Here is a 12,278-nt window from a genome sequence, read left to right on the forward strand (position 1 = left end):
GATTACAAATTTTCCTAACTAGTTTCTAGAATATTATAACATTTTCTAAATTTCCTTCAAAGAACATGCTTTATTTTTATAACTACAATGTGTCCCAATAAATGGTTTGAATATTTTTGAGCAACCTGTAGAGCAGTGAATTTGAATTTTTCAGAAGCAGAAACACTGCCATGGAGATGCATATTGTAGCAGTTAATAATTCTTGAGTGCTAACCTCAGGCTAGAGGTAATACATAGTATCTCTTTATAATTCTCACATTATAAGAATATGTGTAATCCAATAATGTTATTCTGCAACACTCTATTTCTAGTGTGTGTTTGTGCGTGCATATACATATGTATGTAATAAAACCTGTTCTTATTCTGTATCTGATGGTACTGAAGTACATAACGGTGCAGGGGAGACGACACTCAAGGGACAATCTGTTGATCAAGGTTGTAACTTCAAGGGGGCAGAGAGAAATACTAGTTTTGACTATGTCTTTGATGACTATCTTTTCTCGACACTTCTATCGGGTAAGCTTCCTATCAAAGGACTTTGGCCAGGCTGCCTCTCCCTATCTCCTTCAGTGTAGGTATACTATCTCTTTTGTAGCTCCATGCACCCTGGACAACTACAAAGTTCCTTCACTTTTGGTCTCCTGCTATTGCTCTGGTTTTCCTGATTCTCTTTACACCTAGCCCTCTGCTCCCTGCCTGCCCCATGTTGGGTTATTGGCATGGATCTCTTTTTTGTGGCCGTCAGCCAGTTTCCTCTTTCATTCTCCATGCCTTTGACAAGGCTTAGACTAGATAGCTTCATCAGCGTATCAGGCATTCTCACCATATTTAAAGGCTTTCTGAAATCCTAACCTTTTCATGAATCACAACACCTGGCATTCAGTAGGCGTTCATTCATTCTTTTTTTTTTTTTTAAAGATTTTTTTTTTTTTTATTTTATTTGATAGAGAGAGATCACAAGTAGGCAGAGAGGCAGACAGAGAGAGAGAGGAGGAAGCAGGCTCCCTGCTGAGCAGAGAGCCGGATATGGGACTCGATCCCAGGACCCTGAGATCATGACCTGAGCCGAAGGCAGCGGCTTAACCCACTGAGCCACCCAGGCGCCCCCGTTCATTCATTCTTAAATGATGTTGAGTCCCTCCACACTAGAAATGCAAGAGTGATTTCTGCTGTATGAGACTCCGACATATACTGAGCACACACAGAAAAATCACGCCCACTAAACCTTGTATAGGCTACTCTCACTCTAGATTTTTTCTAGAATCTTTGACTGAGCCTATACTAACCTTAGAACCAACTTTAGAGTTCCTTTAAAAGAAAGTGTCTGTTTAAAAACACACCTTAATGAGGATGCTGGTCATAAAACATGTCCCCAAATTATTTGACACTTTTCCTGTCGAGGAAGGTGGGATCAGTGTTCCAGCTCATTGAATCTGGGTTCTGTGTTTGCCTGTCGAATGGATTATGGAGAAGGTGATGCCATGTCATTATGTAAATTTAGGCCTCGAGAATGGGCAACATCTGCTACTGTCTGTTGAGATACTCATTGTTGGAACTCACCACCATGTTTTGAGGACGTTCAAGCAGCTCCTGGAGAGGGCAGGCTGAATAGCATCAGCTTTCCAGTCATTTGAGTAAGCCATTTGGGAGGTAGAGTCTCTGGTCCTTAGTCGAGCTGCTGGGTAAAGCAGACCCAGACCTTCCATGCTGAGCCCCACCCAAATGACAGATTCGTGAGCTCAAGAGACAGTTTTTGAACGACGGATGTACTGAGTTATGAAGGTGAGGTCTTCTGCACATATTGTAGTGGGCTTGCATTAGCGGGGCTCCAGTAGGTGGCTAAATGGCTCTGTGTAAGAAATAAGAGGCTATTGGACAGTTCTAAGGCAGCGAGCTAAGGAACAGAGGAGGCAGAGGATGAAGGGAGGGAGAGGGCTGTAGCAACAGGGAGAGAGGCTGATGCACAGACGAACTCCAGAGCCTGTGATCTTAGCGAGCGCCAGAGATGCCAGAGAGGATCTAGAACGGGGATATCTGTGGTTCGGGTTTGAGGGGTTTGCTAAGGCAGCTGGCTGCCATGAGAGGGGGCACCTGCTAATCTCCATCCCATGCACCTTAAACCTTCTGCCTGTTCCTGCTGTACAACTAGCTTCGAGTCTGGAACACTCAGGATTCAATGAGTGTACGGCCTTAAAGTCTACAGGGCGATGCTGTGCCGAGTAACAGTGAACACTTGAAGCAAAACCTCCAGTGCAATTTGAGAAGTCACTGGAAACAAGAGCTGGAAGCCAGAGGTGACTCAGGAAAACACTCCACTCTTTCTTGCCCCATGACTCCCAACCCCTGGACATATGTGAGGGATCTGCAATGTCTCTCTTTGTGGAAGGTGGACTCAAATCTTTGGGGGGGCTTTTATCTTAATGTTTATAGTCACTTCGGTTGACTAACGGTTGACTTATGGAACACACGCTACAGCATTGATTCTCACCGTGCTCTGGGTGTCTGAAATGTGTGCCTCTAATATTTGTGCTTTGAGGGACATAAGCACAATTACCTTCCTGGGCCTCTGAGTGGGCCCTCAGGGACACTTGTCTAGGTTGGTCTCTAGTGTCACCAGAACATCACAATGCAGGCGCTCCTCACAATGCTGCTCAATGATGCAAGCAGTTAGAGTTCTTCAGCTGGTCGGTCAGGTGAAATACTCTGGTACAGGGAAAGACCCATGCCGGACTTCAGAGCCCCACAACCAGAAGATAAAAGATTTGTGTTGTCTGAAGCCGCGATGCTTCTGCTTACCCTCAGCAATGGAAAACTTATACAACCTGGCTGTGAACCATTACAACAGAGGATTTTAGTTAAGTGGAGGATTTAAATTAGAATACAGAAGAAAGTCAAATTGTCCACAGCTTGGTTTTTGGAGTCAAAATAGAGACAAACAGTGCATGTTTTCTTTGCAGTTGCTTTTACTGGAAAAACAACAACAACAAAACATTTTTTTTCCGAAAGAGTCAAAATAAAAGACCATTACACAAGATTGCACAATCACTTATGACTGCCGCAGTTAAAGGTAAGTAGGCCAGTCTCACAGAGTCCTTGTCTAAGTAGTTTTCTCCATCTGCAATACACCGAGAATGTAATTCTCAGAGCTGCTGGGCTGATTTCACAGTCCCATTGGCCAAGTTCACTCTATCTTCTAATTGAATCAGACCTCGGGTAGGAACATTTCTACCAAGACTTGTGTCTTGAGAGCAGTTTTAATGTTCACATTCTTTCCATTTACCTCTGGCATTTTCATAGGCAGAAGTACAATTCGGCATTAACCAATGTCTTTCATCATTTACCACACGATTTCCTCTCCTCTGCTTGGGACACAACTTCCACAGTCTTCACATTCTTTTCCACCACCACGGCCTTTTACTATACAATAATATGACTTATGTGTCAATATAGAAACCTACATCCTCAAAGAGGGAGAAAAAGAAAGGACCACTTGCTAGAACAGAGATCCGAGTAGGATAAGTAATTTCAGGGGTCCTGGCAAGGACTCTGCCATTAACACTAGCTTATAAAAAGCAATTGTGAAACTTAAAAAAAGAAATCAAATTAGATGCGGTGTGTGTGTGTGTGTGTGTGTGTGTTTATGTTTTGTTCTGCACCATTTTGAAGTAAATAGGAATAAATCTAATAATACACTTTCGTGGCAACACGAAACTAGAATGTTAACAGCTTACAAACACTGCTGGGAACCCTCAGTTCTCTTCTGAGACATGGGGCATACAAATGAGTCCAATTTGCGGAACCTTCCTCTGGGCCTTGTAGTCACAAGTGCCTCAGCTGGATGTGCTTTCCTTCCAAAGAACCAGAGGATGCTATTCTGATTAGATTCAAACTCAAGGTACAATTTAGCAAATGCTACATGCTTTATTAATGATTTTATGCACCTGTGAGGTCTACTTAGGACCCAGAAGTTAGGTAAGAATATAGAAACAGTCTCTTGAAAATATATATATCATAGCTATCTGTATATCCTCTCAGAAATTATGAAAAAGCCTAACGTAGTTTATGAATTTGATTTTTATAAGTAGTTCCCTAAAACAAGCCTACACATAATTTTTCCCCTCAACAGTACTGATAAAATACAGGGCACCTTTTTCTTTCAAGTATTTGGGTAAAATAGTATACCCTGAGAATTTGGGGTGCAAACCTACACCTTGTAAACTGTAGAATGAAACTCCTCAAGCACCACGTAGGAAAATGTATACCATGATAGTTTTTAAACACAGAGACTATTACTGAATGTGTTTTCTTGTGCACACATATATATACTTATCATGAGATTACAGTCAATCTACTTAAGAATTAACACTGTCCTGCAGTCCAAAGTATAATTTCAGGTAGCATGAGCATTCCGTTTGTAGCAAACACAGACTCCCACTTCTATGAAGTACAAAAACCATTAAAATGCATGATAGCTCTTTAAGAGGCAAGAATGATGAAGTCAAATCTGAAATTAAGAAATTTATATCACTAGATAGTTCTTAGTGTTATAAGAATGAATTTGAAACATGCGCTAACAGGTGAGATTTGTCATAAAGCTGTCCAAGTGTAATTTGGTTTAGCTTCTTTACTCAGTGGTATGTAGAGAACTGCATATACGCCAACGAATAAAGACATATACAGACATACAGATAGACTATAAAGTCACTAACGGCATATTTGGGCTTCATTTAATCCTGAGGGCAATTTCAGTGAGTGCTCTTAAGAAAAGATATTCCAGTGGATTAAAGTTTTCAAACGGGTTACAAATGTGTTCAGTTTTCCGGGAATAACTCAAATGGAGTCCATTTCAACCTGACCATTTAACCAACAGGGGGAAAGAGGCCATGGGTTAAGGTTTCTGCAGACAATGCCCCACGGTTCCTCTGGAAAACTGAGTCGCACATGTAACCTTGACATATAACCTTGAGAGGAAATGGCAAAAGCCAGACTCTACAATTCTGTTTCAGCTCCAGTTTGAGGCACTATGTAGGAAATGCTACATGTGTTATCTGTGGTTTTGTGTATACAAAACATAAAAGCTTAGTTCAGAACCTAAAGGGACAGTGTCAGGGTAATAGCTTGATGGATAAGAAGGCTTCATAGACTCTTATTTTATTTCACTTAACTTCTGTTGAAATAGGAAGGGTACAACCACTTCATTCAAATACCAAGGCAACCTCAGGAAATAATAAAACACTGAAAATAAGGATTTAGATTTACCTTATGTCTTTAAACATGTTCCTCCCCATCACTTGAGGTAGTAAATGGCCAGCAGCGCTTGTTTGGTTTTTTTTTTTGGTTTGATGAAAGAGAGAACCATAAACTTATCGATAAACAATGTGGCATTCCTAGAATATTATTTTTAAAGTTAGAGTTTTAACCCCTTGGACATTTCCTATGTCCTCGACAGCTTCTTAGAGGACGTGGCCTCTCTGGTATTTTCTGTACCAGTTTCTCCTAGTTTCTGTCCTAGTTTACCTCAGTGTGAGAACGGAAGGCTCAGATCTGCCGGTGATAAATAAGGAAAAATAGCTTCTGGGATCCCCAGGCCATTGGTGGGTAAGAACTCTACCACATTGGCGAGGGAAAGAAATGTCTCTTTCTGAAGACCTGGCAAGCAGCTGACTACTCAGTATGATCACTGATGACAATCCCTCGATATGAGCACGATCAACCTTTTCCTAAAAATCACACATGGTTTTAAAACAGTCCCGTCAATTCTGGTACTGTCTCCACCCGATTCCTCAGTCAGTTTTGCCAGATGTGTTCAAATACTTGAGAATTCATGGTGCTGTTTTGAGTATTACACATTGGAGATCTTGGAAATTGATCGCACCTTCTTCCTTTAATATTAAGTGACCTTATACCCAGCCAGTCTCTACAGGAAACGAGAAACGGCTGATGCTGTAAGAGCTCTCTGGTGGTGAAAAATGAAGTTAGTTCTGGGGTGAAGCGGCTGCTGTACCTAGGTGAGAAGACCTCTGTGGCCAAGGACTAAGGCTTTCCTCAATACGGGACAAGGGCATCTTGTCTGTGCACAGAGACTGTTTTATATTTTGCACTTCATTTTGCCACTTATCAGGGCATTAATTCAATTGTGACCAGAGCTGACTATGCCTGCCTCGAACTTTTTCTTCTACCCAACAGTATTTCTTTTTGGAGCAAGATCCCTTTAAGAAAGGCCCTAAAAGTGAAATCGAGTTATTTTTCCAAAAGGAGATTGATATAGGAAGCCTAACTACAATGTAATGAGATTACATAAATCATATAAAAACCAATCTTGGGTTTTTACTCACATCTTCAGTTGTGAGTAGCATAAAATGCAGTGGTTTCGAGGAAAAAAAAAGTGTTTTTTTTAATTTTTTAAATTTTTGGCAGAAGCCAAAGACTGATGATCATTAAAATCAAAATAAGGATCTAAAAGAAATTTACCAGGATGCCTTGTCTTCGAATAAATAAATAGATAAGATGAGATTCCTTAAAGAAAGTCTGGGAGAACCTTCAAGTTATTCTCTCTTTAAAAATAAGGAATATTCTAATGTGTCATTTGTTGAATATATGTTGACACACTTATTAATGATGACAATCTAAATATTTATCTGTTCAATCAACTCTTCAAGACTCACTAAACACTCACTAAAATAACCTTCAGAATTGAGTTACAACTGAGGCAGTATTGAAAGTCGCTGAAAGATTCTGTGATTTGGATTCTCGATGCATCGTAAGCCCATAAAGAGCAAGTGATACAGTCCTAGTCCTTGCTCTCGGTATGGCGGGAGCTGGAGAGAATCAGGACCACTGAATCAATGTACATTCCACTCTGCCGCCCGCCCCAAACAGGCCACTCCTCCGGCTCCAAACAATCAGTGAGAGAGGAACATGCAACTACAGAGTGAGGGAAGACCAACAAAAGCTATCCACTCATAACAAAGTTGGATTCCTAGAGGAAAAGAGGTATTTCATACCTTTCTGAGACTAAGAACTTAATTTTAAACACAATCACTGTCTCTTCAGTGTTTCAAGCCATTCTGCGTGAAGGCAACAGAGAGTGTTAAAACCACTAGTTTTCACAATCACATTTGAAATCATGCTAAAGCCAATAAAAGAACATGTAGAACGTAACCGAGGGAATGACTAGGCTTGGCTAGTATAGGATTCAAAATGCAGACCCCTTGTATTTAAAATCGAACATATGTTCCAACTCTGCCATCTGATCCTCACATATTCCGAGAAGCTCTAAGAAGAACTGTGATCCAAATTATTGATCTGCCGGCATGCTTTACAAAAGAACCAATCTCATTCTGTCTTGTGTTTTGATTGAACTATGAGAACACTGAAGGGATGGTTTGCCTAGTCATGAGTACAGGAGGGAAAGAGGAAGAGAAAGTTTGTCTTCTGTATGAAAGTATAAAAAGAAATCCTTTTACAGGGGAAAAACTGCAACCATTCACTCAGCTTAGTAACACCAAAATAACACAAACTGTCTTAACAGGGTTGTTCAGGAAAATATAGAAACTTACACACTTGGTTTATAAGAAGCAAAACCTAAGAATAACACATGTAGAGGAAGTTTTTCAGCTGAATTCTTAGTGTTGCTACCACGCAACCTTCCGATTATAGAATAGTCCATCTTCTGTCTTGCTCCTGTAGACAAATATAGTCAAGAAAAGATCATTAGTTCTAAAAGTAAATCACACTTTTCAAGAAGCAAGAAAAATGTCAAGATACATTTTATTTAACTATTTGGCTAATCTCAACATCACTGATGATGTTCACATTTTCATATGTGTTTGGCAAATGTGTTTGTGAACTTACTTAGACATTATATTGACTTTAGGAAAGTACTCAGAGTAGAACCTCTCTTTGGAACTTGAATTAGATTCAAGCAACTGTTTGAAAATGATTGTAGAGTTAAATGTTTAGTTTCAATGAAATCATCCCTAGCAGAGATAAACAGTGTAATACATATGTTCTTAAAGCATGTAGAAATTATATTTAAGCTAAAGAGAAATATCTGAAATTTACCATGAGCTAGTAATCTAGTTAAGGGAGTAAACTCTATGATGGGAATTCTTTTTTTTTTTTATATTCAATTAAATTAATTAATTTATTTGACAGAGAGAGAGAGAGAGTTCACAAGCAGGCAGAGCAGCAGTCAGAGAGAGAGGGGGAAGCGGATTCCCTGCCGAGGAGAGAGCCAGGTGTGGGGCTTGATCCCAGGACCTTGAGACCATGACCTGAGCCGAAGGTAGAGGCTTAACCCATTGAGCCACCCAGGCACCTCTATATACTGGGAATTCTTAAAAGTGAATGATCACTACTTAAATTGTGTAGGATTTTGTACACCGCATTTTGATTAAAATGAGATATTCTTGGGCGCCTGGGTGGCTCAGTGGGTTAAAGCCTCTGCCTTTGACTCAGGTCATGATCCCAGGGTCCTGGGATTGAGTCCCGCATTGGGCTCTCTGCTTGGCAGGAAGCCTGCTTCCTCCTTTCTCTCTGCCTACTTGTGATCTCTGTCAAATAAATAAATAAAATCTTTTTTAAAAAATGAGATTCATTGATTAGAGCCTATAACTTAGTTAAATCCATTCTAATACAAGCATTGACAAGTTCAAAAGCCTACTGAAAATGAGCCCTTTCTGTAGATCTCTCTCTATATATAGTAAATCTACTAACACTTTGCCTAAAAAAAAAAATTATGTTAACATTTGAAAGTTGATATTTGAACACAATATTATGAAGACAGAAATAGACTGTCCTACAGGTAATATTTGTTAGGGATTAAGAAGACTCTATCACGTGAAAAATAACTTCTGAAAAGTATCAAATAACAGCTATCTAATCAATAATATGCAATCAGAGTAGCTTGGCAAGGGATATTTTAATCCTGTCATCTAAAAAATTGACCTGTGTTAAATATATGAGAAAAAAAAGTCTATAAGAATAATTTTGATTATTGGGACACCTGGGAGGCTCAGTGAGTTACGTGTGTGCCTTCAGCTCAGGTCATGATCCCAGGGTGGTGGGATTGAGCCCTGAACCCCACTGGGGCTCCTTGTTCAGTGGGGATCCTGTTTCTCCCTCTCCTTCTGCCCCTCCCCACCATGCTATCTTTCAGACAGGTGCCCCCTCTCTCAAATAAATAAATGAAATCTTTAAAAAGAGAATAATTATGATTTCATGAGTGTATATCTCATGTTTCTTTATTTTATTCTTCTACGTTTTATGTATTGAGGAATGACCCTCAAGATGAAAGGGGCTGTGGTAGGTCTGGAGACATCTCATTTGCTAAATTTAAGTTTTTGAACCTTAGGACCTATAAAGCAGCAGCAGGAAAGGAAAATATAATTACAAGGGGAGAAGAAGAAAATAGAAGACTAAGAAGAATAATTTCAGATTCAAGGACCCAACGATCTGACAACAGCTTAGGCTGAGTCCATCACGGGGCAAGATTTTGTGATGCTTCCCTGAGCAGAGTGAGAAGGACACAGGGTGGTCGTGGGGGTGGGGGAGGGGAAGGGGCTTCCAGACAGTGGTGGAGTCGGGTGGGAGGTGAACTACGGGATGGTGAGGAAAGTCTGAGAAACGAAGGACGAATCTGTTTATACAATCTGCTGGGATCATTTCTAGGGAATCACCGTCTGGATATTGCCTCTTCCTTCATTCACAGGACACGGGTTCTGCCGACATCAACTTCCAAGGAATTTTACTTGAAATTTTGAAAATAATAAAGTTGCTCCGACTTCTATTAAGTATGAAATAACAAGACCCACCAGTTTAACCTATCCTGAGATCATGAAGAAGTCAGTAAAGATGAGAGGGGGTGATGACACTGTGTCACTAGGCAGTTGGGCCTCGATGACTTCCCGTGATTCTAGGACCAGAACATGACAGAGCTCAGCAGGGATGCTGGGTCAGATTTTCCCTTGCTCCACACAGACCTGTGCCCAGACACAAAGGAAAATCTCTATATGCAGCTGGTAAACGATATCCAGAGTTGTATAACATTCTGGAAGGTCTTGGTCCTAGAGTACCCTGACCCACAGCCAACGGGCCTGCCCCTTAAGATAAGCCAGCTCAAAGGGGACCACAGGGCTGAGGGCACAGCCTTCAGTTGAGGCAAAGACAAAGCAATCCTGGATGCAGGCCCCTGATGGCACCCTGGAAATCTGCCTAGATAAGGGCCAATTATCTGCTCTGGTGAGGGCCCCTCAAGGATTCTTAAAGGGTTCTGAGGCATTTAGGAAGTTCACAGCTGTTTGCTATGTCCTTTGTAATGGTTTTAGAACTCAATCTTCACAACACTCCTGCAAAGTATTTCCATTTTACAGTTGAAGAGGCCAAGGCCAGAGAGGAAAATTCATGCGAGCATTAGAATTTGAGCCAGAGCTGCCCAACTTCAAGGTGCATACACTTGGCCTTTAGTCAAAGTCCTACAGCTCTCCTTCAACTACAGTGCATGAAGCCATTCCACTCACTTGGACATGCCACACCGCCCCCTCCCCACATACCACAGTTACCTCTCTTCCCCCACCCACTGGGCACCACAGCCTCTCCTGGAAGCTCTGAACTTGCCTTGAATTCCCTTTGAGGCATAAGATGTTCGAATAACTAAGGATGGAGAACACGGAGACTTAGTATCTGCTAGATCTTGCCAGATTCAGGATCAATTTGTTACCTGATTCTCTTCCCCATTTTCCCAGGGAAGGGAACAGGGACACTTTGCCGTAAGAAACTGAGGCCTGGAGGCCAGAGAGCAAAAAAAGCAGCACAAAGGGGTCATCCAGGAGAGCATGGGCCAGGGAGCTGGAAGGGTCTGGACTGCGGCTGATCTGTTCATCTGGGAAAGGTGATTTTTTCATGGGTCAAACAGGAATTAGAAATAATACCACCTCATTTTAAGAATCAAATGGCGTGATATTAAGGCTTGATATGTAATAAGTGATTAATCCCCAGTAGCTATTACTTTTCATTTATTATTAATTTTATAGATGGCAGAGAAGAAAATATAAAGGCAATCCAATGGTGGAGAAAAGTACAAAAGAATAAGCTGGAGGGAAGCTACAATCCAGGAAAAGAAAAAGGGAGAAAAGGCAAAGAAGACATTAGGAAGATAATAAAAGAGCAGCCACAGATAATCAGTGAGAGAGGAAGCCACAGCTAAATGAGGGGAAAAGCAGAAACAAAGTGATTCAGGAATGTAATCATAAAATGCACTACAAATCTGTCTATGAAAGACCCACAGCAAATATCATCCTCAATGGGAAAAAGCTTGCGTCCTTCCCGTTGAGATCAGGAACACGACAAGGATGCCCACTTTCACCACTCCTGTTCAACATAGTATTAGAAGTCCTAGCAACAGCAATCAGACAACAAAGAGAAATAAAAGGTATCCAAATTGGCAATGAAGAAGTCAAACTCTCTCTATTCACAGATGACATGATTCTTTTCATGGAAAACCCAAAAGACTCCACCCCCAAACTACTAGAACTCATACAGCAATTCAGCAACGTGGCAGGATACAAAGTCAATGTGCAGAAATCAGTGGCTTTCTTATACACTAACAATGAAAATACAGAAAGGGAAATTAGAGAATTGATTCCATTTACTATAGCACCAAGAACCATAAGACACCTGGGAATAAACCTAACAAAAGAGGTAAAGGATCTATACTTGAAGAACTACAGAACACTCATGAAAGAAATTGAAGCAGACACAAAAAGATGGAAGACCATTCCATGCTCTTGGATCGGAAGAAAAAACATTGTTAAAATGTCTATACTGCCTAGAGCAATATATACTTTTAATGCCATTCCGATCAAAATTCCACCGGTATTCTTCAAAGAGCTGGAGCAAATAATCCAAAAATTTGTATGGAATCAGAAGAGACCCCGAATCGCTAAGGAAATGTTGAAAAACAAAAATAAAACTGGGGGCATCCCATTACCTGATTTCAAGCTTTACTACAAAGCTGTGATCACCAAGACAGCATGGTACTGGCATAAAAACAGACACATAGACCAGTGGAGCAGAGTAGAGAGCCCAGATATGGACCCTCAACTCTATGGTCAATTAATCTCTGACAAAACAGGAAAAAATATACAGTGGAAAAAAGACAGTCTCTTCAATAAATGGTGCTGGAAAAATGCATACAAATGAAGAGTCAGGCTGCACTGTAGCCGGCAGCCCTACCCGACAATGCCTGCCCCCCCCCCCCCCCCCCCCCCCCCCCCCCG

Source organism: Mustela nigripes, chromosome 1 (genome assembly GCF_022355385.1).
Source record: "Mustela nigripes isolate SB6536 chromosome 1, MUSNIG.SB6536, whole genome shotgun sequence".
NCBI lineage: Eukaryota > Metazoa > Chordata > Mammalia > Carnivora > Mustelidae > Mustela > Mustela nigripes.